The sequence below is a fragment of the Tamandua tetradactyla genome, chromosome 7 (assembly GCF_023851605.1).
Source record: "Tamandua tetradactyla isolate mTamTet1 chromosome 7, mTamTet1.pri, whole genome shotgun sequence".
Classification (NCBI taxonomy): domain Eukaryota; kingdom Metazoa; phylum Chordata; class Mammalia; order Pilosa; family Myrmecophagidae; genus Tamandua; species Tamandua tetradactyla.
In genome coordinates this window covers 100015736-100043009 of record NC_135333.1, presented here as the reverse complement: position 1 = coordinate 100043009, position 27274 = coordinate 100015736, and the positions used below count along the sequence as shown (strand labels likewise).

General features: G+C 38.1%; 1 long non-coding RNA gene across 4 annotated transcripts in view; it reads right to left on the bottom strand.

Moving 5' to 3' along the window:
* LOC143689895 (uncharacterized) overlaps nucleotides 1-26334 on the bottom strand; it is a 59796-nt gene extending 33462 nt beyond the window's left edge. For 2 of the 4 annotated variants that reach the window (XR_013178958.1, XR_013178959.1), the window contains exon 1: nucleotides 26196-26332. This is a non-coding gene — a long non-coding RNA (uncharacterized LOC143689895). Of the gene's footprint in view, nucleotides 1-26195 lie in introns of all 4 variants that reach the window. The other 2 variants (XR_013178956.1, XR_013178957.1) reach the window with 2 other exon arrangements.
* Between the last annotated feature and the right edge of the window lie 940 nt (nucleotides 26335-27274).

The window sequence follows — 27274 nt, the reverse complement described above, 5'->3', positions numbered from 1 at the left end:
AAGGCTTTGCCCCAAATCCTAAGGGTCTATGTTATGATTCTCCTATAGGGGCCTGCCAAAGGTTCCAGACAGCATTTCTATTTGCCACTGACACCTCCGAGCACCATTGGATCTGCTGGATCATATGGCCGAAGTGGCAGAGCAGCTTGTACAGCAGCCTGGACCTGTCGCAGAGTCTCCTCTTGTTCAGGTCCCCACTCAAAATTAGCAGCTTTTCTGGTCACTTGATAAATGGGCCAGAGTAGCACACCCAAATGAGGAATATGTTGTCACCAAAATCCAAAAAGACCAACTAGGCATTGTGCCTCTTTTTTGGTCATAGGAGGGGCCAGATGCAGCAACTTATCCTTCACCTTAGAAGGGATATCTTGACATGCCCCACACCACTGGACACCTAGAAATTTCACTGAAGTGGAAGGCCCCTGTATTTTTGTTGGATTTATCTCCTATCCTCTGACATGCAAATGCCTTACCAGTAAATCTAGAGTAGTTGATACTTTTTGCTCACTAGGTCCAATCAATATGATATTATGAATATAATGGACCAGTGAGATGTCTCATGGGAGGGAGAAACGATCAAGGTCCCTGTAGACAAGATTACGACACAGGGCTGGAGAGTTGATATATCTGAGGTAGGATAGTGAAAGTATATTGCTGACCTTGCCAGCTGAAAGCAAACTGTTTCTGGTGGTCCTTACTAATAGCTATCGAGAAAAAAGCATTTGCCAGATGAATAGCTGCATACCAGTTACCAGGGGATGTATTGATTTGCTCAAGCAATAATACCACATCTGGAACAGCAGCTGCAATTGGAGTTACCACCTTGTTGAGCTTATGATAATCCACTGTCATCCTCCAAGACCCATCTGTTTTCTGCACAGGCCAAATAGGAGAGTTGAATGGGGATGTGGTGGGAATCACCACCCCTGCATCCTTCAAGTCCTTAACAGTGGCAGTAATCTCTGCAATCCCTCCAGGAATTCGGTATTGCTTCTGATTTACTATTTTGCTTGGTAGGGGCAGTTCTAGTGGCTTCCACTTGGCCTTTCCTGTGATAATAGCCCTCACTGCACAAGTTAGAGAGCCAATGTGGGGATTCTGCCAGTTGCTCAGTATGTCTATATCAATTATACATTCTGGAACTGGGGAAATAAATACAGGATGGGTCCAGGGGCCACAGGACCCACTGTGAGATGGACCTGAGCTAAAACTCCATTGATCACCTGGCCTCCATAAGCCCCCACTCTGACTGGTGGTCCAGAGTGACGTGTTGGGTCCCTGGAATTAATGTCACTTCTGAACCAGTGTCTAATAATCCCAGAAATAACTGGTCATTTCCTTTTCCCCAAAGCACAGTTACCCTGGTAAAGGCTGTCGGTCTCCTTGGGGAAGACTTGGAGGAAGATTAACGGTATAAATTCATGGCAGTGTAACAGAGTTGTCCCCCAAAGGGACCTGGCCTCACCTTCATTCAAGAGGCTCTGGGTCTGTAAACTGTTTCAAGTCTGGAAATTGATTAAGGGGCCGTGACTGTGTTTTTGTAATTCAGATTAGACTTCTGTTCACTTGACCTAGAACTCTTTTGTTTATACAACTCGAACAAGAATTTAGTAGACTGCCCTTCTATTGTATTTCTAGGTACCCCATGATTTACTAGCCAATGCCACAAATCCCTGTGTGTCATATAGTTTTGATGCCTGCTTTGAATTTGTTGTCTATTATAATAGCCACATCTATCCCGTCTTTGGTGATTAAGTGCTGCCACCTGGCTTCTGCCAACTCTGGATCCTGTCATCTCCATTGTGTTTAAGGATTCCAGCTCAGGGACAGCAGTTCCTTAGTAATATCTGACCTACAGAGAAGTGCAACCACAGAGCTCTTTAGGGATGATGGTGCTAGTCTCACAAATTTATTTCTCATTGTTCTGGTAAACGGTGCATCCTCTGGACATTGCTGGGGTGTAAGAGCAGGCTTTGAATGATAAATCCACTCTAACATTCCAATCTCTCTAAGCCTCTGGATCCCCTCATCTACATTATGCCAGGGTAGTTCTGGCATTTCAACCTCAGGTAATGTCGGCCACCTTTTGATCCATGTTTCAACCAATCATCCAAACAAACTGTTAATGCCTTTTCGAACTGTTCGAGCTGTAACACTGAATGCAGAATCTCTGCTTAGCGGGCCCATATCAGTAAATTCAGCCTGATCCAGCCTTATATTCCTCATTATCCCACACCCCTAAAATCCATTGTCACACATATTCCCCTGATTTCTGCCTATATAAATTAGAAAACTCACACAGTTCTTTTGGAGTATAACGTACCTCCTCATGTGTGATATTTTGTACCTCACCTTTAGGGGCCTGTTGGGACTTTAGTCTAGTTATAGGTCTGGAAGAAATGAGGGGTGGTGGGGGTGGGTCATGAAAAGAATTAGAAATACCTTCCAAGCCATTTGCTTCAGGGCCTTCATTTGCAGTTTCATCTGGTGAAACAGGATTAATCACTCTAGGGCTAATCCTTTCAGGAGGATGTTGGGTGGCCAACTCCTCAAGGCAGGCTGAAGGTAGGGTGGTTATGTCCTCAGGGCAAACTATTACAGGGTTATCTAGACAAGACTCAGCATGATCTAGGGCTTCAAGCTCACCCCCGACATCATTATCAATCCATATGTCACCATCCCATTTTTCAGGGTCCCACTCCTTTCCAATCAATGCCCTCACTTTAACAGCAGACACCATGCAAGACTGAGATTTCAGTTTACATTGTAAAGTTGCTACTCTAACAATAAGATTCTGAGTCTTATTTTCAGAGATCTCAAGTCTACGGCTACAGGAAATAAGATTTTCCTGCAGGATACTCATAGAAACATCTACATCTTTCAGACAATGCTTAAGGTTCTCGTTTGAAGCCTTAAGCCCATCCCTTTCACCCCTTAATGTATCCAGTGTATCTAACAACAACCAACCAACATCTGTATACTCTTATTTCTACAAAACTCTGTAAAGGTGTCAAAAACATTATCCCCCAGAGCCTGGCTATGTACAGCGAAGCATTAGGAGAATCAAATTTTTGACTATCTCTTTTGCCAATTCATGCCACTCAGAATGGGAGTGTTATTCTGATTACAGGAATCAAAGTCCTTAGTGTCTTTGAGTCCAGTCAGAGTAGAAAACCATTCATAAAAACCCATTTTTAAGATTCTGTTTCTTAAGAACCACTCCTGGTACCAAGATGTATTAGTTAGGGTTCTCTAGAGAAACAGAATCAACAGGGAACATTAGGAAATATAAAATTTATAAAAGTGTCTCATGTGACCATGGGAATACAGAGTCCAAAATCTGCAGAGTAGGATGTGAAGCCAACGATTCCGATGGAGGGTCTGGATGAACTCCAAAGGAGAGGCTCACCAGCTGAAACAGGAAGAGCCTGTCTCTTCTGAATCCTCCTTATAAGGCTTTCAGTGATTAGATTAAGCATCACTCGTTGCAGAAGACACGTACCTTTGGCTGAAATGGAATCAGCTGTGGATGCAGCTGACATGATCATGATTTAATTCTATGAGATGTCCTCATCGCAACAGACAAGCCAGCATTTGCCCAACCACCACTTGGCCATGACACATCCCATGCCCCTTATCCCTCCCTCTCACTGACTGCTAGTATTTCTATCTGCCCAATTTATTTTACCCCTTATTCCCTGTACTAGTTTGAATCTGTGGTGGACCCAGAAAAGCCACGTCCTTTAATCCTCATCCAATATTGCTGGCTGGGAGCTTTCTGATTGTTCCCATGGAAATGTGACCCACCCAATTGCACGTGTTAACTTTTGGTTAGTGGGAAAGCTAGCAGACACCATGTTTTCCATGTGCCTCTCCAGTCAAGAGAGAAACCCAGAATGTCATTGGCTTTCCTGAACCAAGGTATCTTTCCCTGGATGCCTTAGATTGGGCATCTCTATAGCCTTGCTTTAGTTGGAACATTTTCATGGTCTTAGAACTGTAAACTTGCAACTTAATAAATTTCCCCTTTTACAAGCCATTCTGTTTCTGGTGTATTGCATTCCAGCAGCTAGCAAACTAGAACATCCCCATTAGTTATTCATTTTTTTCCCATATTTTTTTATTCATCTGTCCATATTCTGGATAAAAGAAGCATCAGACACAAGGTTTTCATAATCACACAGTCACATTATAAAAGTTATATCTTTATACAATAATTTTCAAGAATCAAGGCTACTGAAATACAACTCAACAGTTTCAGGTATTTTCTTCCACCCACTCTGTTCTAGTTTGCTAGCTGCCAGAATGTAATATATCAGAAAACAGAACATTTTTTAAAATGGGGAATTTGCTAGTTTACAGTTCCGAAACTGTGAAAATATCCAAATTAAAGTAACTATAGAAATGTCCAATATAAGGCATCCAGGGAAAGATACCTTGGTTTAAGAAGAACAATGACATTCGGGGTTTTTCTCTCAACTGGAAAGGCACATGGCAAGCATGGTGACATCTGCTAGCTTTCTGTCCAGGCTTCCTGTTTCATGAAGCTCCCCCAGAAGCATCTTCCTTCTTCATCTCCAAGGTCTCTGGCTGCATGGGCTCTCATAGTTCTCATGGCTTTCTTGCTCTCAAGTTTTTTCCAACATGTTTCTTCTTTTAAAGGATTCCAGAGAAGGATCAAGACTCACCTGGAATAGGTGGAGTCACAACTCCATGGAAGTCATCTAATAAAAAGTTACCACCCACAACTGGGTGGGTCACATCTCCATGGGAACAGTCAAAAAGCTCCCCGCCAGCAATATTGAATTAGGATTAAATGACATGACTTTTCTGGGGTCCACCACAGATTCAAACCAGCACACACTCCAATACACCAGAAACTAAAAAGGGATATCTATATAATGCTTAAGAATAACATTCAGGAAAACCTCTTTGACTCTGAAATCTCTTAACCACTGAAACTTTATTTTGTTTTAATATAAATTGAAACAAATTTCTTTGTTCTCTTCCCCTTTTTGTTCAAGAAAGTTTTCTCAATCCCTTGATGTTGGGTCCTGGCTCATCTCAGGAGCTTTGTTCCATATTGCCAGGGAGATTTATACCACTGGGAATCATGTCCCACGTAGTGGGGAGGGCAGTGAGTTCTCCTGCTGAGTTGGCTTAGAGAGGGAAGCTACATCTGAGCAACAAAAGAGGTTCTCTGAAGGTGATTCTTAGGCCTAATTTTAAGGCTTAACTTTTTTTAAAAAAGACCTATAAAAAGTTTTTAAATTATTAAAATTTTTATCTGTTAGGATTGTCAATTTATCCTATTAGGCATTTGAAATACTTAAATAGGAATCAAACATATAATGTAACTTTTTAACCACTTTGAGTGTGATAGGCAGAATAAAGTCTCCCAAAGGTGCCCATATCCTGATTCCTGGCACCTATATATATATGTTACCCTATGAAGAAGAACACCCTTTGCAGCTGTGATTAAGTTAAGGATCTTGAGATGGGGAGATGATCTTGCATTATCTGAGTGGGTCCAATGTTATCACAATAGTCCTTTAAATGAAAGTGGGAGGCAGGAGAGTTAGAGTCAAAGAAGGGGATGTGAGAACAGAAGAGGCCAGAGTGATGTGGGGCCACAAGCCAAAGAATGCAGGTGGCTTCTAGATCTTCTAGTAGAGTTACAGTTGTTCAACATTATCATAATCCAATTTTATAGTACTAACATCACCCCATAAATATCTTTTATGGCCATTTGCTGTTATTCCATCTTTGAATTTCCTATCGTGACTATAACAAACTACCAAAAGCTTAAAACACACATTTATTAACTTGTGATTCTAGAATCAGAGGTTCAGAAGGGATCCTGCAGGTGAGGCAGGGTTGCATTTCTTGTGGAGATTCTAGAATCTGTTCCCTTGCTGGTGGATTTCATTTCCACCAAGGGCTTGCCTTTTCTATCTTCGAGAGGCTGCCTGAATCCCTTGTCTTGAAGCCTTGCATCATGTTTGGCTATTATGAATATGCTGCTCTGATCATTTACATGCAAGTTTTTAGTATATTTTGTGTGTTCTGGATAACAATCTCTTTATCCTATATGTGCTTTGCAGATATTTTCTCCCTTCTTTGGCTTTTCTTTTCACTTTCCTAATGATGTCTTTTGAAGCACAACAGTTTAGTTTTAAAACTAAAGTTTTAGTTAATCAGTTTTTAATTTTAGTTGATTAGCTTTAGTTAATCAGTTTTCAATTTTATCCTTTTTTTTAAAATCACTTATGCTTTTGGTGTCATACCTAAGAAATCTTGGTCTAACCCAAGGTCATAAAGATTTATTTACTTCTATGTTTTCTTCTAAGAGTTTTATAGGTTTAGTTCTTACATTTAGGTTTACGGTCCATTTTGAGTTAAGTTTTGTGCATGATATGATGTAAACATCTAAATTCATCTTTTTTGTATTTAGATAATCAATTGCCCCAGCACCATTTATTAAAAAGATTATTCTCCCTTCCCCACTCCCCCACCCCATTGAAATACCTCAGTCCCTTTATCCAAAATCAATGGGCCTCATATACGGGAGTTTATTGCTGGACTGCATATCCTTTTCCATTAAACTACCTGTCTACCATAGTAACTTAATTACCATAACACTATAATAAGTACCAAAATGGGGACATATGTCTTCCAACTTTGTTCTTTTTGAAGAATTTTGGCTATTCCTTCTAAATTTTAGGAATCAGCTTGTGAATTTGTGCAAAAAATACCCAGATGGTATTTTTTAAAAGAATTGCACTGTGCTTATAGATCATTTTGGGAATAACTGCCACCTTCATTGTGTTGACACTTTTAGTCCTTATATACGGACCATATCTCTACTTATACAGATATTCTTAATATCTTTCAGCAATGTTTTATAGTTTAAATATATTATATTTACAAAAGCAGTTTAAAAAGCTCCAGGAACTTTAATTAATTAAATTAGTAAACGAGACTGCTTATTTAAGGGAGCTTATTCTGTTCAAATTGAGCTAATCAAACACTAATCTAAGGAAAATTGAAGGAATCTCTCATTTTACTAGATTTATAAATAGAGTAATGAGATTTTTAATTCAACTTGAAGGCTAGAAGAAAATTAGGCTATTTTGATTTCATAAATTTAGTAAATTGAATATTGATTTTACTTCTGATAAATATAAATAGTTCTTTCTATGAACAAAAACCCTGCTTGGATATTAAAAATATATATATCACAGTGGCACAGTTAAAACATTTGCATTTTAGAATTGCTTTTTGAGGGTTTAACATTTATCTGTGTAACGCCATCTGTTGGATTACAAAAAGGGAGCTCAGGCATATATTCCTAGAAAGATTAACATGGAGACAATAATGACAAAGAGGAATTATAAGAACAAACATCAAATAGAAAAAACATCTGGCTTGCTGATTTCCTTTCTCCTCTCTGGCTCCAATTTCTCCACCAGTTTTCTTCACACTCTGCATTCTACCACACCCTTCCCTTTGTCACTTCTTGATGTTAGGAAATTCCCTCCAGGATACCATTCTTTTGTCTCAGTAATGAGCCCTCACGCTTTACCATGCCCACTAGAAATGTTCAAAAAGAAGGGAAAACATTAACCATGGAGAGGTTTGATGAGATGCCTAGGGCTGTTTAGAAAATCAGTGAGAGTCCTCTGTGAGAGCTACTTTAATATTAGAGATGTTCTTGACAAGAGTAGTTTTATAAACTTAACATCTGTATAAAATGACAGGCTATCCTTGGTATGCTTAGGGTTAGTGAAAGGCTGATTAGGTATTAGGAAATGGTAATAATGTGCTCAAAGAAAAGCAATTATGTAAAATACAAAGTGGGATTATAGAAAATTCTAGGCTTTTATCTTTGCTTTAGAAGTGTGAATTTTAAAAAGAGCAGTGTGTTCTAAGGGAATATGCAGATACAAAAGTCTTCAATATCAGATAATGAGGGGAAACATAATGTATACCAGGTGCTTTTACTATTTAAGGCATCTGATTAAATTTATATTTCTTTTGTGGATTAAAAATACTTTTGATTGTAGCAGTTCTCCCTATCGCTACAATTCCTCCAGGAATCCTGTTGATGAATTTCAGTGATGATTTTCTGCAGTTCATCTTTTCTCTGCTGAGCTTCCCCTGTTACAAAAGCTATAAACATCTGCAAAGCTTCAAATTAAAATTCATTCTTTAAATTAATTATTGGAATTCCTCATCTATTCAGTATTTCCTTTTTTGGTTGGTATACGCATCTGCTGTCAGTCATACATTTTAAGCCTCATGGGAAACAGGGTCATGTTTGTGACTATGTTTGTGATTATTTTGCTTAGGAAACAGAACAGACAAATGTGCCAAATAATTAGAATGAAAGAATAGAATATATCTCACAACATCATAAATATATGTGTTTGTGTGTCATTTCTATCTATAGATATATAGATAATCTTTCTAGAAAGATAAAATTTTACAAAATAATTTCACAACACATTTTTGCCAACCATTTTAGGTTGGAAGCATACTAATGAGTATTGCTTCAAAGTCAAAATTGATCATTTTAATAAACTGAGAAAATAATAACAGTATATTTGTTTTTCTAGCTTGGAATATGAAGGCAGTAGGGAGGGGAAGGCCAGTATTTGGTATTGGGAATGAGAGTGGACTCCTGTGTGGTTAAGTTTCTGTTGTCACCTTTCCCAGGTTATGGTGTCCAGTTTTTTTGTCAAGCAAGCACCGTCCTGTGTGAGGATATTTTATGGATTTAAATTATCGGTAATTGACTGCATGTCTGGTGATTTCCTCTACAATCACCTGAGGAGAATGCCTTTAACAATGAGATTGCTCAACCAAATCAGGTGAAGGTTTGAGAAGGTGAAGTGATGACTTCAGTAGCCAGAAGGGAGAATTTCCATCTCTACTGAATACAGCCAAATTTTCCTGGGGAATTCATTGAAAACCTTCATCAGATTTCCCAGCCTGCAGCGTACCCTATGGAATTTGGACTTGTCCATCCTCAAAGTCACATGACCCAATTCCTATAAAAAAAATCTCATAGTATTTACATAATATATATGTGTGTGTGTGTATATATACATATATACATACATATATAACCTGTTGGTTCTGTTTCCTCAGACAATCCTAATACAACTCTGTACTTTATATTCTAAACTCTTCAATTATTATTTTACTTGCTTTACCTCCCATAGTTGCAAACTTAGCACATTATACATCTTTAACTTCCATCTTAGAACAGAGAATTAGCATATAGTATCCTCTCAATAACTATAGAATGAAAACAAAATGAAATTCTAGTACTTTCTCTATCATGAACAAACTGTGTGGTTTTGGACAAATCACCTCATCTTTCTTTACCAGTAAATTACCAGGAAATTTGACAAAATTGTTTCTTAAGGTATCTTTGAGCCTAAAAATTCTACAAATACAAGTTGATATGTACTCAAGTTTTGTGCCTAACCACAAACATTTTCAATATATTATTTTTTATTTCATAAAGAGATTTAGCTTTCTATCATATTATGCTATAGATAACAGATTAGATCAGCAGTCTAGCCCTAAAACTAATTTCCTTTGAAATATCAGCCAAGATGATTGTATGTCCATGCTTCAGGAGCAATTGTCTGCATGATATGGATGGTGATGGCTGCCACTTTTCTTTAATGTAATAACATTTTATTAAAATCCCTTTAATAACAAGGAAGGAATGCTATTATGGGCAACTGAAAATTAACAGTAAAGAAGATCTTCTTAGGGATTGTTCTAGTTTTGCTAGCTGCCAGAATGGAATATACCAGAAATGGAATGGCTTTTAAAACAGGGAATTTAATAAGTTGCTAGTTTACAGTTCTAAGGCCGAGAAAATGTCCCAATTAAAACAAGTCTGTAAAAATGTCCAATCTAAGGCATCCAGAGAAAGATACCTTGATTCAAGAAGGCAAATGAAGTTCAGGGTTTCTCTCTCAAGTGGAAAGGCACATGGTGAACATGACCAGGGTTTCTCTCTCAGCTGAAAGGGCACATCAGATAGTTTCCTCTCCAGCTCCCCAGGAGGTGTTTTCCTTTTCCATCTCCAAAAGTTGCTGTCTGGTGGACTCTCTGCTTCACGCTTCTGCGACGTTCTCTGTTGTAGCTTTCTTGTGGCTCTGTCATTCTTCTCTGCTCACTCTCAATCTCCCACTGCCTCCAAAATGTTTCCTCTTTTATAGGATTCTAGTAAACTAATAAAGACCCACCTGGAATGGGTGGAGACAGATCTCTACCTAATCTAGTTTAACAACTACTATTGATTGAATCACATCTCCCGGGAGATAATCTAATTAAAAGTTTCAAACATACAGTAATGAATAGGGATTAGAAGAAATGGCTGCCTTTACAAAACGGGATTAGGATTAAAGCATGGCTTTTCTAGGGTACATACATCCTTTCAAACCAGCACAGGGATTTTCTAAAATACCCATGGCTAAATAGCCAAAATGCTTTAAAATAAAAAGAGAACATAAAAGAGATAAAAAAAACATGCTTTGTTCCCTGTTTTTATGAACCATTTTGTTGAAATTGTTGCTACTAATATATGTTGGGCTATTCAATGAAATCCACAATTGCATAAAACTAGAATTAAATCATAATTGAAGGGCAGGCAACAGTGGCTCAGTGGCAGAGTTCTCGCCTGCTGTGCTGGAGACCTGGATTTGTTTCCCAGAGCCTTCCCAGGGGAAAAAAAATCATAATTGAAGCTTTCTAATTGAATTTCAAACTTAAAAATTTCCTAAATTGTGTGGGCCACAGTGGCTCTCGCTGGCCATTCCAGAGACCCAGGTTTGATTTCTGATGCCTCCTCATGCCAAAAAAAAAAAAAAAAAAAAAAAAAATTCCTAAATTAAGTCAGTATTTTAATACTAATAAAAATACCTCACAGATATGGGCATCCACCCTCTCCTGTACTATTTAATTCTTCCATATTCTGCACTGAATATGTTTCTTGGGTGTAAGTATCAAAAATGATACAAAGCCCAGCATGTTATCCCAACTCAGTAGTAATTAAACAAATCAGTAACTCTGTAGGACTCTGAAACACATCCACTGTTCATTGCAGGGGAGCCCAAGGTGAAGGAATTATGTGTTTAAAAGACACTGGAACTAATGTTCAGACATTAAGCAAGAACTGCATAATTGTTTAGCCTAATGTACTATGCTCTTTAAAAAAAAAGTTATCAACAAAAATTATTTAAAAATAAAACATACACAAAGAAGTAAAGAAACAGTCTATGTAGCATGATGGTTAAGGGGGTGACTTCTGAAATAAGACAGAAATTAAATCCCAACTCTACCACTTTCCAGTTAAATGACCTTAAGAAAGTTACTTAAATTACAGGGCCTCAGTTACTGCTCTGTAAAATGGGGTTGATAATAGTTTACTACCTTGTAGGGTTGTTGTGAGGATTAGGTGAGATAATACGCATTACATGCTTGAAATAGTGCTTAGTTCAGAATAAGTTCTCTAAAGATAAAAGCCATCATCATTATTGGCATTATTATGGGTTAGAGTACCTAAAAAGAGAACATTGGAAATAGGAACAGGAAATAATATGAAAATCCCAAATAAATAAGGTTTAAAAATGAATTAGGGGGTGGGCCATGTTGGTTCAGCAGGCAGAATTCCCACCTGCCATGTTGAAGACCTGGGTTCGATTCCCAGTGCCTTCCCATGCTAAAAAAAAAAAAAAAAGAGAAAAAAAAATTAGGAGCTTTCCAGGAAGATGGCAGAGAAGGATAGGCTGACTTCACCCAAGCTCCTTGAAACAAGAAAAGGATGAAATAATAAAAAAAAAAACAATGAGGATTGCAGTTGAATGGAGAGACTGGGATGGATAGAATGGGGAGGCAGCATGTGGGGGGCCACTGGTCCCAAGAGAACAGCATGCTCATGTGCTTCAGCTTGCTCTTACAACAGGCTTAGGAGGTTTTCCCCTGAACCATAGCCAGGAGTTTCTGTGGGGAGCCTGGAGGGTGGCAGACTTGCTTCCCTTGTGCACAGGGATTGGTGCATGGTACCTGCTCCCCACACCTAAGGCAGGTTGCCATGGGCACCTGGTTTCGGTAGGAGACTGGGGATTCTCTCCCAGGCAGAAGGGGGTGGCATGGGGCAGAAGCAATCTGATGACTGGCCAGTGAGGAAGGCTCATGGGCACCCAGTCCCACTCCCCTTTACCCCCAGAGGCCCAGGGATCTTGAGCATGAAGGGATGAGGGGTTGGCCAAGGAGGTTGGCTGAGCCAAGCACTGCCACCTTTTCATATGTGTGTGGTACACAGGCTGGGTGTTAAACCTGGTTCTCCCACATTACAGGAATGCTTTCTACTGCTGAACCACCTGTGCATACTTTTCTGCCTAGTTTTTAACAGACACTCAAGTTTGTTTGTTTCGGTGCATGGGCCAGGAATCATACTAGGGTCTCCTGTGTGACAGGTGGGTGTTCTGCCACTGAGCCACCTGTACATATTTTCTGCTTAGCTTTTAATAGACCCCTGTATTAATGTGTTAAGCTACCTAAATGCAATATACCAGAAATGGAATGGCTTTTAAAAAGGAAATTTAATATCTTACAGGTTTATAGTTCTAGTGCTAAGAAAATGTCCAAACTAAGGCACCAACAAGAGGTTACCTTCATTCAAAAAAGGCTGATGCCATACGGAACACCTCTGTCAGCTGGAAAGGCATGTAACTGACATCTGCCTGTCCCTTGCTCCTGGGCTCTGTTGCTTTCAGCCTCTGTTCCTGTGGGGGTTCCTCACTTTGGTTCTCTGGGGTTGGATTTTATCTCTTGGCTTCCATTGGCTCTCTCCAGGCTCTGGCTTGTTTAATATCTCATGGGGAGGCACATGGCAATGTCTGCTGGACTCCAAGTATCATAAAATATCTGTGTCTCTGTTCTGTTGGCTTTGAACTTTCTCCAAAATATTTCTTCTTTGAAAGGATTCCAGTAAATTAGTCATGACCCACCTTGAATGGGTGAAGTCACATCTCATCTAATTAAAAGGTCATACCCACAATTAGACATGTCACATCTCCATGGAGATAATTAATCAAAAGTTTCTGCCCTATGATATTGAATCAGGATCAAAAGAAGTGGCTGCCCCCACAAGACTGGATCAGGATAAAAACATGGCTTTTCCGGGGTACATAATAATTTCAAACCAGCACAACCTCCGAGTAGAATTGCACCCCCTACATGAGAACCAGGCCTTGGTTTGGTGAAGAATTACTGACAAACCAAGCATAAAAGGGGAACTTCAACACAAACCCAAGTAAATACAAAACTTTAGACAAGTGAAGGAAATCAGTTTACAAAATAACCTTATTAAGATAATTAAATGCCGTGAATGCAAAAGAAAATTACAAAGCACATAAAGATTCAGGCAGAAATGGCCCAGATAAATGACCAAATCAAAACACCAGAGGGGACACAGAATATGGAACAACTACTCAAGGATATTTATAAAGAAATAGCATCAAAAAGACACTAGAAGAGCATAAATAAGAATTTGAAAGATTAAATAGAAAAATAGCAGATCTCACAGAGATGAAAGATACTGTAGATCAATTGGAAATGTACCAGAAACACACAATAGCAGATTTGAAGAAACAGAAGGAAGAATAAGTGAGCTAGAAGACACAACAAATGAGCTAGAGAGCACAAAAGAACAAATGGCAAGAAAGATGAAGAAATGGAAGTGGATCTCAGGGAAATGGGGGAACAACAAAAGGCACACAAATAAAAGAATCATCTCCCAGAAGGAGAAGAGACAAGTAAATGGCTGGGAAGGTTAGCTGAAGAATAATTGGAGAAAACTTCCCAACCCTTATAAAGAAATAAATATGCAAATAAAAGATGCCCAATGAACCCCAAATAGAATAAATCCAAATAAGTCTATTCTAAGACTTATGCTAATCAGACTGTCAAATGTTGAAGAGAAGCCGAAAGTCCTGAAAGCACCACAAGAAAAGTAATCTAGTACATATAAGGGAAGCCATATGAGACTGAGTTCAGACTACTCAACAGTCACCATGATGGTGAGAAGGCAGTGGTATATTTAACATACTGAATAAGAAAGGCTTCAAGCCAAGAATTTGTTATCAAGCCAAGTTATCCTTCAAGATTGAGAGACTAAAATCTTCATAGACAAACAAAAATTGAGAGAACTAGTCAACAAGAGGTCTGCCCTATAAGAAATACTAAAGGGAGGCCTGTCAGTTGAAAAAAAAAGGAGAGTATGGAGGAGGGCACAGAATTGAAGAGTACCAGTAAGGGGAATTTAAAGGATAAAAAGAGAGAGAAGGAAAAGTACATAGAGTTCTTATTAGTCTAAATAAAAGCTAAAGGATAAGATGATAGATTACAGAACTGCTTTTACAGTAATAACTTTGAGCATTAATGGAATAAACTCACCAATTAAAAGATACAGATTGGAAGAATGGATTAAAAATATGATCCATCTATATTTTGTTTACAAAAGACATATCTTAAACCCAAGGATACAAATACATTGAAATTGAAAGGATGGAAAAAAATCTTCTATGCAAGCTGTAACCAAAAGAAAGCAGGAGTAGCTATACCAATATCAGATAACATCATTAAATGTAAAGATGTTGCATTATTTTGTTAAGGTTGCTGAAATGCAATATACCAGAAATGGAATGGTTTTTATAAGGGGAATTAATTATATTACAAGTTTATAGTTCTAAGGCTATGAAAATGTCCAAATTAAGGTAACAACTCAAGAAAGGCTGATGTTGCCTGGAACACCTCTATCAGTTGGGAAGACATGCCTGGAGTCTGCTGTTCTTGTTCCTGGATCATTGCTTCCAGCTTCTGATGCCAGTGGTTTCCTCACTAAGCATCTGTGGGACTTCACTTAGTTCCTCTGAGACACAACTCTGGGTTCTGACTTGCTTAGTATCTTGTAGGAAGATACATGGTGATGTCTTCTGGGATCTGCCTGTTACTAGGCATCTGCTGTCTTTGTTGGCACTCCAAGCATCTCCAAATGTCTCTGTTGGCTCTGGAGCAAACGTTCTCCAAGAATCTAAATCTGAAATTTCTACTAAGTGTTTCCCCTTTTAAAGGACAATAGTAAACTAATCAAGACCCACTTTGAATACATGAAGTCGCATATCCATCTAATCAAAAGCCACACTCACCATTGGGCACATCAGATCTCTGTGGAGATAATCTAAAATAAGAAGTTTCCACCCTACAATATCAAATCAGGATTAAAAGAAATGTCTGCCCCCACAAGATTGGATCAGGATTAAAACATGGCTTTTCTGGGGTACATAATAATTTCAAACTGGCACAGACATCATAAAAGATAAAAAAGGATATTACATATTAATAAAAGGGACAATTCACCAATAATAAATAATAACAATAAGTGTTTCTGATCCTAATCAGGGAGTGCCAAAGCACATGAGGCAAACACTGTCAAAACTGAAAGAAGATATGAATGAAGCTGATGGATAAGACTAAAGTATATCAGAATACAAGGTGTAAAGGATGATATTGTCCATACTTTAAAACTTCAACTTCTGTTTAAGACTAATGGGAGAGACGTTTATTTGGTACAAAATTTATATTTTGGGTAGTGCATTTCCTAATTTAATTTGTGTGGTCAGTTTAGTTGAACACCATAAGTACATGGAATCTTGAATAGGGCTTGAGATTTTGTTGGTTTGTCCAGGTTAGTATGATGCCCTGATATATCTCAGAGTCATTTAGGCAGTAAATACAGAAGTAGTTGCAAAGTCTCCTCGGGGGAATGGGGAAAAAGGAGGAAATAGTCAACTTCCCCAATTCTGATTTTTTTTGCAAGCAGTGGGGACAACCAAATCAATAGGCCAGTTCTCAATCTTGAGGTTTGTCCCTATGAAACTTACTCCTGCAAAGGACAGGCTAAGCCTACTTAAAATTAGGTCTAAGACTCACCCCCAAGACAACTTCTTTTGTTGCTCAGATGTGGCCTCTCTTTCTAAGCCAGCTCAACAGGTGAACTCACTGCCCTCCCTCCTACATGGGACATGACTCCCAGCGGTGTAAATCTCCTTGGCAATGTGGGACAGACATCCCGGGATGAGCTGTGACCTGGCATCAAGGTATTGAGAAAGCCTTCTTGACCAAAAGGAGGAACAGAGAAATGAGACAAAATAAAGTTTCAGTGGCTAAGAGATTTCAAACAGAGTCACGAGGTTATCCTGGAGGTTATTCTTACACATTATACAGATATCCCTTTTTAGTTTATGGTGTATTGGAGTGTGTGCTGGTTTGAAAGGATTTATGCACCCTAGAAAAACATTAATGTTTTAATCCTAACCAATCTTGTGGGAGCAATGGTTTCTTCTAATTCCTATTCAATATTGTATGTTGGAAACTTTAATTAGATTTTTCCATGGAGATATGACTCAATCATGTATACTAGCAAATTCAATCCAATCACACATTAAAAGAATTATATATCACGATGAAGTGGAGTTTATACCCAGGAATGCATGGGTGGTTCAACATAGGAGAATCAATCAACGTAATACAGCACATTAACAAATCAAAGGGAAAAATCACATGATCATTTTGATTAAAGTCAAAAAAGTATTTGACAAAATTCAGCATCTTTTTCTGATAAAAAAGAAAAACACTTCAAAATGAAGGAATTGAAGGAAACTTAAGGACATATATGAAAAACCCACAGCCAGCATCATACTTAGTGGAGAGAGATTGAAATCATTCCCCCTAATATTAGATCAGTACTATTTCTATACACAGGTAATGATCTAACCGAGGAGACAATTAAAGAAAAAATCCCATTCAAAATAGCAACCAAATGAATCAAATTAATTAGATATCACCTCACACCTATAAAAATGGCAGCTATTAAGCAAACAGGAAACCACAAATTGTTGGGGAGGATGTGGAGAAATTGGAACACTTATTCACTGCTGCAAGTAACATATATTGGTGTAGGTTCTGTGGAAGTTTTTCCTCAGAAAAGTAAATATGAAGTTGCCCTATGACCCAGCAATATCAATACTTGGTATATACCCATAGGGGCTGAAAACAGTAACACAAACAGACATTTGCAAAGTGATGTTCATAACAGCACTTTACACAATTGGTAAAAGATGGAAACAAGTCAAGTGCCTGTCAACAAGTGGATAAATAAAATGTGGTACATATATATAATGGAACATTATTCAGCAGTAAGATGAAATGAAGTCCCAAAACATATGATAACATGGATGAACCTTGAGGACATAATGCTAAGGTGATTAAGTCAGACACAAAAGGAAAGATACTGCATGATTTCACTATTATGACTCTGGTAAAGGTAATCTCAGAAGTTTACACTGTAGAACACAGAGGACTAGAGATACAGAAAAGCTAGAGATTGGGAAAGTTTACCCTATGAGGTTGAATTTAAATATAAGGGAACAGACAGAGGTGATGGTAGCAAATTAGTGGGGATATAAGCAACATTGCCATATTGAAGATGAATATGATTGAAAGGGGATGTATAGTACATGTATCACATCAATTAACTCTACAATAATATATAAGTTCTTGCATGAACTCCTTCAAAGGTTTGATCTTGTACAAAGAGTCAATAATAGAAGGGTATAGGAGTAAAACTAATGTTGCATGCTGTGGTAGTTAGATTCAGTTGTCAACTTGGCCAGGTGAAGGCACCTAGTTCTATTGCTGTGGACATGAGCCAATGGTACGTGAACCTCATCTGTTGCTGATTACATCTGCAGTCAGCTAGGAGGTGTGCCTGCTGCAATGAATGATGTTTGACTTAATTGGTTGGTGCTTAAATGGGAGAGCGCAACATAGCACAGCCCAAGCAGTTTGGCATACCTGATCTCAGCACTCGCAGCTTAGCCCAGGCCTTTGGAGATGCAGAAAGGAATCACCCCAGGGAAAGCTGTTGGAACCCAGAGGCCTGGAGAGAAGGCCAGCAGAGATCACCCTGTGCCTTCCCACGTAAAAAAAGAAGCTCAGATGAAAGTTAGCTGCCTTTCCTTTGAAGAACTAACAAAATAATTCCCCTTTTATTAAAAGCCAATCCATCTCTGGTATGTTGCATTCCAGCAGCTAGCAAACTAGAACACATGCTGTGTTAGTCAGGGTTCTCTAGACAACCATAGCTAATAGAAGATATCTGTAAATGTAAGATTTATCAAAGTATCTCACACAACCATGGAAATGCAAGAGTCCCAAATCTGTAGGGCAGGCTGCAAGGCTGGCACCTCTGATGAAGTTCTCAACGAACTCCAAAGGAGAGGCTCACTGGCTGAACAAGCAGTGAAAATTCTCTCTTCTCCCTTAAAAGTCTTCAACTGACAGCTCAAATCCAACTTATTAGATTATCTTGCTTATGGGAGAAGTGCCCTTAATAGATCATGATCTAATCAGCCATAGCTGCAATCAACTGACTGATGATTTAATAGACCAGCCTTCTGGTTTATCAACCAGCCATGAAATATCCTTGCAGTAATGGTTAGGTCAGTGCTTGCCTGACCAGACAACAGAACACCATCACATGTCTAAATTGACACCAGGACCTAACCATCATATATGCTATGGCCTATAGTTAGCAGGAAGATGGCAACAGTACCACAGCAACATCAGGGATAAATAATTGGGAGTGGAGGGACAAGAGATTAGGGGAGTTATAATTTGATATTTAGTAAGGCTGTGTTTATTGGCTCTTTGTCTTTGGACAGCTGAGACTCTACAAAAGTTTCATGTACTAAGTTTACTTTCCTGAAACCTATAACCTCCAAGGAGTTCCTGGGCCAGATAAGTTTTGAAACCCAGAAGGGGCCAGGCTCTCTAAGAATATCAACTAACTCCATCCCCCTATCCTATATTGTTGACACTCCTTTTCAACATGAAAAAGTTAGAAAGGGCATTGTCCAAAGACTTCTATAGATTGGGAGTAGGATCAAAGGAGAAGGAGGAATTATAACAAGACAATAGGATTTAACAAACGAGCAGGACCACTGAATCACTATAATGATACTTCTATTAGCTTCCAGTGTTTGGTAGCAGCTAGAAGGAAAAACCTGAAAATGTGGAATGGTAATTCATATCAAACTTTGAAATCTGTTCTGTAGTTACTTGTTGAACTATGCTTTGAAAATTATTGCTTTTTCTGTATATATATTTAACAATAAAAAAGTTTTTTAAAAATGAATTAGATGCGAGTTAAAAAGTGAGATGAATTTGAGATTGAATTGCCAGTATTTTAAGGATTGCTACTTCAGCTTTAGAAACATATGTGTAAACCAGATTTTGGGTCCTCTACAATTATACATCTTTTAATAAAGCCAGTTAAGTCTAATGATATTCCAATGTCTGACATTTTGTTTCCAAAAGTAGAAATAACATAATAATGTGGTAGATTGAATTACATACTCCGATTTAAACATGTGCTTAATCATAATCCATATTCTTATGGGCACGAACCCACGGTAAATAGGATGTCTGGAAAATAGTTATTTTAAATGAAGGTGTGTGGCCCAACTGAATGAGGTTGGGTCTGATAAAGACTGATTTTCTTGTGTTAGCCAAGGTGTCAGCCTTACTCCTCACATTTCTACCCACTCCCTCTGCCTTGACTACCTTGAATCCAATCTTGTAGCTGTGGAAAACTAAAAGAATAAAAAAGACAACTTCAGATCCTAACTATTCTAAAATCAATCTCGCCCTCAATCTAACCCTCCTCTCTCCCTTTCACTCCAGCTATGCAGGTGCCTAGGTGGCTTCTGATTGGATGGTTCCTTATCACCCTCCTCCTCTCTGCAAATGCTTACAGACTCCAGGCAGTCTAATTACCACAAAGGAAAATATTCTGAGTCAAGTGGTCCCTATTACAACCTCAATAAACCCCTTACCCATCTCAGAGGACCCATACTCTTCTCAGCGCAACCTCTGTAATCCACTCACTCATCCTAATGACCAACCCTTAAGTTGGCTCCAGTGCTTTTCCTCCAACTCTCCCTCAGCCCTTAAACAAGCTTGCTGTCATTTGCTTCCAAGAAGTTGAGCTCTACTCTCTCCCCTACTGTAAAAGTCCCCTGAATAAAATCAGCCTTGCATGTTTAACATTTCCCTGTGCAGTTGCTTTTTTGACAGCTAACCAGTGCCACTGAAGCACAGCAAGGACTTAACTTTGATTCTTAGAGTATTCTTTTTGTATGCTGAGAGCTCACTGAGTGGGGATTCACTCCTTGACTCTTAGTTTGACTTAACTCTTTTGGTTTGAAGGAGACTCTTCCTAGATAGAAATCTTCTTGGTTCTTTTGAGTGGAGATTTTATCCCAGGCCCCTTCCACTGAGTAGAATTCTTCTCTCTTTTTGTAAGGCCTTGGTCTTCTTTGTTTGTCTTCTCTATTTGTTGAAATTTCATCTGAATTTTGATCTTCCTCTTTTGTTGGGATCTGAAATTATAATTGTTGCTTCTGCACCTGCCTTCACTAAGGGAAGTTCCTCTAAAGACCCCTGCTGATTATATGCTTTGTCACTATGGGGCGAACTGTGTCCAATTTGTTTCTCCATGGCATAATTTCACTAAGGACTCCCTATAACTCCAATGGTCTTTTTGGGAAATCTGCAGTCTCCCCAAACTGACTCACTCCCTTCTTCCTTCTTTTTACCACTTCCAACCTTCTCCTCAGTAGTATCTTAAAATCCAGCCCCTCAGGTCCCTATAGTCACTGGAACTTCAGCCCCCTGTTTCCCTATTAGGGGCTCTCCAGGAGCTCGGGGAACCCAAAAGCAACCAAGTAAGGCTGAAATGTTTAATTGGAAATAGATTAGATATTTAGCCACTCAGATGGACTTTTTAAACACCCATACAACTTTTGGTCTTTTCTCAGTCCCTCTTCCAAAATTTAGCCCACAGCCTTCCTTAGATTACAAATAAGGGCAAAGAGGATCTTAAAAGTCTCTTACACAGCATTGGTGGGGAGCTTTTACCCTTAGATTAAGCACGTAACCTCAAATTGCCCATCTGCCAGGTAAACAACCCTGATAAAAAATATGAAATGGGCAAAGACGAAAGCCAGCTCTTTTATATAAAATAGTAAGCTTTGTATTTCTATATTTATGTCTGCCTCCTGGCTGAAATTCTTAGAATTGAGGCTATAAGCTCTCTATTGGGGTCTGTCTGTATGCTTATGTATGTATACATGTTATTTTCCTATTTCTGGATGGTATTATCAAGTTAACTTATAAAATTCCTTATAGAAGCTCTGTTCAAATTGATTTAAAGATAAAGAAGCATTCATAGAAATTAAGTAGTACTAAAATCCCAGGAATTAAAAGAAACTGAACTTTTATTTCCAATGTTTAAAAAAAGCATTCTTGTAAAAATTGAGCCCAAATGTTTTAAAATTTTAAGTTCACATAATTTAGATAAACCTTTGACAAATGAGAACTATATTGTTAGTTATCTTCTGAGTTAGTTATAAGCATAATACAAGTATACATTTTTATTCCACTTGGGTATGTTTTTCCTCATTTAATACAGGTATACTGATTAAATAAGCTTAGTGTTACATCTAATAGATATCCTAAAAATGTAAATGTACATTTAACCAAATTAAGTCTGTATTTGAGAAAACTTTATTTAAACAGTAATTGTGTTTTATAGGATGTCAGCTTGAAGATAGATTCCAAGATCTTTTGATAACATAAAACCTTAGGCTTATGCTCAGTCATATATGCAAGGCATGCAGGATGTTTTTAAGAAAAAAAGAGAGTAGTTTTGTACTAAGTAAAATGGCCTGCTGTTGCAGAATGAGAAATCAGAAAGTGTAGGAAAAAACTTGAATAGATATGAAAGATTATAGAAGTCTTGTGAAAAAGGAATTTTATTTCTGGTGGTCAATGTTGGGTAAAATATAATGGATTCATTTACAGGATTTATGAAAGAACTTTAGTATCAAATTATATACTGATGTAAAACTAGAATTATTTTTTCCTTTGTTATAGTGATAAATTTTCTTGGATTATTGGCCAGCTCTTAGTAAGAGATTATATGTGGTTTTTCTTTCCTTCTGAATAATCTGCCTAAAAGACAGAAATTTTGTGTCTTATCAAAATAATTTCCTAAATGTTGTACTATATGTTGACTTTATCATGTTCTTAATTGTTTAAGAGAGTCAAGTCTTAGTTTTAAAAGAGCTAAGGCTTTTACAAACACATCACCTCCTATATTTACTCTTTAAATCTTTTCTTTTTTTGCATGTGCTGGCACCGGGAATTTTTAAATCTTTTATTGCCAATTTGGTTAAATAGAGAGCCAAGCATTGTTTCAAAATGATCCTCTTTAATCAAGTGCTCAAACCTCCTCAATAACAAATCCTAAATATTTTCTTTTAAAAAATAACTTTTTATTTTGAAATAATTTCAAACTTACAGGGCAACTGTAAGGAATGTCTACATATTCCCACACTACTCCTCAGAAATTAATCTGCAACAATAACTACGATAAAGGTAGAGGGACAGAGGGACAGTAGAGAATAGTATATATTTACTATTGAAGTTAACTGGGTATCAAAGCAAATGGAATTGTTATAGAGTCAGAAAGTTAAACTCAAGGCCATGGAAACCATATAGAAAATATCAGAGAATATGCAAACTTGTAGAAACAGACAGTAGACTAAATGATGTCTTTTTCAATCTCAAACTGTCTTTGGGATTTTCCAGACAGCCCCTGGAAGATCAAAAAGAATTTGTTCTTCATATTATAAATAGAGAGGTGCTAAAAAATAATTGAATTAATTTTAGATATTATGAGTTGCATGGGAAGTGTTGTCAAATTAAGAGATGCTTAACCTTCCATCAGTTAAATCTGAATGCGTAAAATGTTATTAATTTAAATATTCCAGAAATTGCATAAGGTTTCTAGAGATTTGTCAATGTCCTCACTGTCCAGTCCATGATATACTCTGGCACTGCTTCATCTAATATTAGACACAACAATAAAATGCTACAGCATAATTTCAGTTATTCTTATAAAATAGTACATGCCATGGAAACAACTGAAATTTCCTCATCAGTTGCATTGTTTTATAATGAACTCTCATCATATCTTTCATTTTTGAAAAACATTGATAAGTTAAGCATAGCCACATTAATCTTCTGTCATTCAAAAAGACTTTTTTGTTCTTGTTTGATGCTTAACGCTGATACTTGCCTACAGGTGACTGCAATCACATTTAGGGACCATCTCAAAGACCCGTGGAAAGGACTGTGTCAGGTACTCTGGGGCACAGGCTTCTAATGACATTGCTTAAATAGCATGGAAACCATAACACTGCACCTAATCAAAATTTCCAGAAACCTAATGGCAAAGCTAATGCATTCATGAGAATGTTAATATAAGACAGAGCAGAACAAGAATCAATTACACAGTATTGAATGGACTGATAAGGGATGATTATTTATTTTGTTTGAAATATTGCTGAGGATGTAGTATTCTATTTTCTGGACATATGGAACTCCTTTCTGTCTCACCTTAAGCTAGCTATTAATCATAACAATTTAGTAGACTATACTTTTGTAAACAGAAAGGAAACATTTATCTTTTTCTCCCTGCCTAATCTTCCAGAATTCAAAAATTCTTGAGAACACTTATTTTCATGGCAATACAACTATTTGCATTCAATAAAAATCTGTCCACTTTGTTAACAGGACAAATCTGGAAACATGGGCTATACAGCCAAAGCTTTTTAGGAATTAAGACACTTCTAAGGAAGTAAGGTTGACTTTATGGAGCCAGTTCTTACAACGCCCTCTTGGAGAGAAAAAAAAAAGACCTAGCTGCAGGTTTTCTGCCTTACAGGTGAGTAAAGAAGATCACTTCCTTACAGGCCCAAGAACCAGCTCCAATTGTGGAGTAACTTGAGGAGAAAGGAATTCAAACAATTCTATAGGTACTGCAGGTGAAATCTGGTGGCAACTTTTAGGTTTGACTTCCTAGCCTAGAGAACTTTTAAAAGTCCAATATAAGATTCCTTATAAAAACTTCCAACAAAACTAACCTAAAAAGGCCTACTTGAAAATGCAAATATAAATACATTTATAGAGACAGAATTAAATTAATAGTTTTATGAGGCTGGGAAAGGCTAGAAGGATTGAGAGATGACTTCTAAAGTGTATGGGGTTATTCTTATAAGAGAATGAAATGTTCTAAAATTGATTGCGGTGTTGAATGAACAACTCTGAATATACTAAAAGCCATTGATTATACACTTTGGATGGATAGATGTAAATGTATCTCAGTAAAACTGCTCAAAAAAAAAATCCCCAAGTAGATAAGGGAACTGCCAGCAAATTCCTCCCTCTATTGTCCCAAAAACATGTAAATATTTCCTGGAGACAGTCTGACTCTAGTGGGCATGTTTTATGATACTAGCTCACATCTGGGTAGTAAATCTGTCCCTGATGGGGAGGGAAGAGGATTCCCTATGGCACAGGAGAAAGGGTGCTGCAAGTAGTACAAGTCCCGGAAGACTGAAACAGACCTGTTAGCTATGGGAACCAAAGCCCTCTAGTGAAGCTGACCTTACTTTTGGCTCTTCTCAATGTGAGTAAATTATTGTTTCATCCAAAAAAGTGGGGGAGGGGGGCTATATAGTAAATTACCATTCTTGCTGCATTTATGTAAATAATCAGACCAAATCTAATAAAACCAGATTATTTTATAATCAAGAATCACCCTTCTTTAGGATTATCTTTGATAAAAAAAAAGAAGATTGACAGTAAAGAGAAATTCTATGTTTCAGTATAAAGCTATAGCACATTTCTGGGGGTCATCAGATTCTTCCGTTTACTGTTTGAGGTATTTGGCACCACCTTTGTAAACTGCAGTTAACTGCATGGTTTTGTTACTTACCCATAGATTGGACTGGACCCTCTCATCTTGCATGTATTGTAACCCTTACCAATCCTTAGATTATTGCAGTTTCCTTCAATATCTGGTTACAACTCTCCAAACTATTTTCCAGAAAATTAAATAAGCCCAAATCCTTATCGAGACTCTAGGTTGTCTTATAGCTGGTCTTTCCCCAGGATGTAAAGGAGCACTGTAAGCTAAAGCCAGATGACTTGATATATTTCTCAAAGGATGTCCCTGCACCAGACATTCATGAGCTGGATTTCTCCCTAGACAAACTGCTTCCATGTCACTAAAAAAAGCCTGCTACAATGCTTAAGTCATATGAGAAACAGCCATGACTGTGAACACATCACCAAGAGCATGTGCATTTTAGTGTCAAGAAATGCAAGAAACAGTGCAAGGTTTTCATCTTCCAACCTCTTAGACAGTGATATGGCCTTTGATATTAATATTTTTCTTTTTTTCCTTTTAGATATCCCACTTTTTAGATGCTTGACCCTAAAACAACTGACATTTTACCACCACCTCCCAACAAAAAAAGAAAAGAAAAGAAAAGAAAAAATCCTAACAAGAGCCAACCAACTAAAATTGTTCAATCAAAACTTGACTTTTTTCTTGAAGATGACGAGGGACTGATAAAGACTTCCCCTATCCTCTCCCGCCCCGGTCCTACCTTGGACTACCTTGAAACCTATCCTGCAGCTGTGGGACTGAGGGTGTGGGGAGGCGGGGCCACTCAGACTGCGGGTGCGGGGGGTGGGGGAAGGAAAGTAAAAAGACACCAGAGTCTAATTATTTTAAATATCAAACTTGCCCTGACCTCCCCCTCCTCTCTCCCTCTCCCTCTGGCCACCCAGGCACCTGAGATGCAGTAGTTCCTTATCTCCCTCTTCTCCCAGCCGTTAAATTCCAGATAGCCTAAATATCACGAAAGAAAACATCCCGAACCAAGTGGTCCTAATCACAATCTCAAAAAATACCTCACCCATCTGAGGACCCATACTCTCCTCAGTGCAACCTCAGTAAACCACTCATACATCTGGGTGACCATCGGAGTCTGCTCCCTTACTATTTTCCAGTGTTTTCGGTGCAAATCACCCCTGGCCCTTTAAAAAGCTTGCTGTCCTTTGTTTCAACGGAGTTGAGTTCTATTATCTCTCCTCTTCCTTAGAAGTCCCCTGAATAAAGCCATCCTTGCCTGTTTGACATTATCCTTCGCAGTGTCTTTTTCGACAGCACTGAATCCAAGTGCTCAAGTCTTACGGAGGGAAAAAGAACCGGAAGCCGTAGTAAGAGAAAGCCCGGTGGAGAAGCCGGAAGCCTACGGTACGCAAAAGCCGGAAGAGAGAGGACAGGGCATCCTCGTGTGACATGAGGCAGGGATTCAAGCCTCGGAATCCCAGGTGCTGCGGCAAGCCAGCACGGGAATGCTACCTATCCCGGAGGAAGCGAGGTCTTCTGGCCTTTAAAACGTGAGTCAATAACTTTCAATTATGTAAGCCAGCGCACTGTGTGATCTGTGTCGTGGCAGCCTGGAAACTAAGGCACGTACTCAGAGTTCAATCTAGGTTAACAGAAATTAGACTGAGAGTTATAGTTTTCAGAAGAAAATATTTTTCATTTCTTCATTCAATTTTTAAAACGTGGATGTATGCTCGAGCATGAGTTTTACTATATGTTGAGCCAAAAATTTTCTAGAGAAACAGATCCATAACAGAAAAATATACGTTCACATAATTGAGATTATTTTTAAACTACCTATTTTTTAATATTTAAGAACAAACGTCTATTTTTTATTAAGGAAAGCTATATTATTAGGGTATAACAGTCTCTGTTGTAAATAATGACCACATGCATAACCTAGTGACTTTGAGATTACATGATTAAAAATCAAAGCCTCCATCCAGAATCATCCAGCGTGAAAGAGCAAAGGTGTTTTGCATTGCCGGACTTTCCAACTCCTTGGATGACTTGGGAATAGAACTCATGGAGCCTAGTTTGACATTTCATTCTCTGCAAGCTATTTTTCTAGATAGTATAGCCTTTTTTTTCTCAGAGAGAAGTAGATGGCTGTTACCAATAAACCATCACACCAAAGGCACGACCGTATTAGACAGATTACAATAATTTCCAAGTCTTAAAGCAACTTGTTAAACTCACTTGCCCAAAAAAGAAGAATAAGGAGGAAGTGAGGTGTTAAATAATTTATCCTTTTTAATATTCATACTCCCCTGTGTTCTCATATTTCTCTCAGTATACTTTCTTCACATTAGGTGA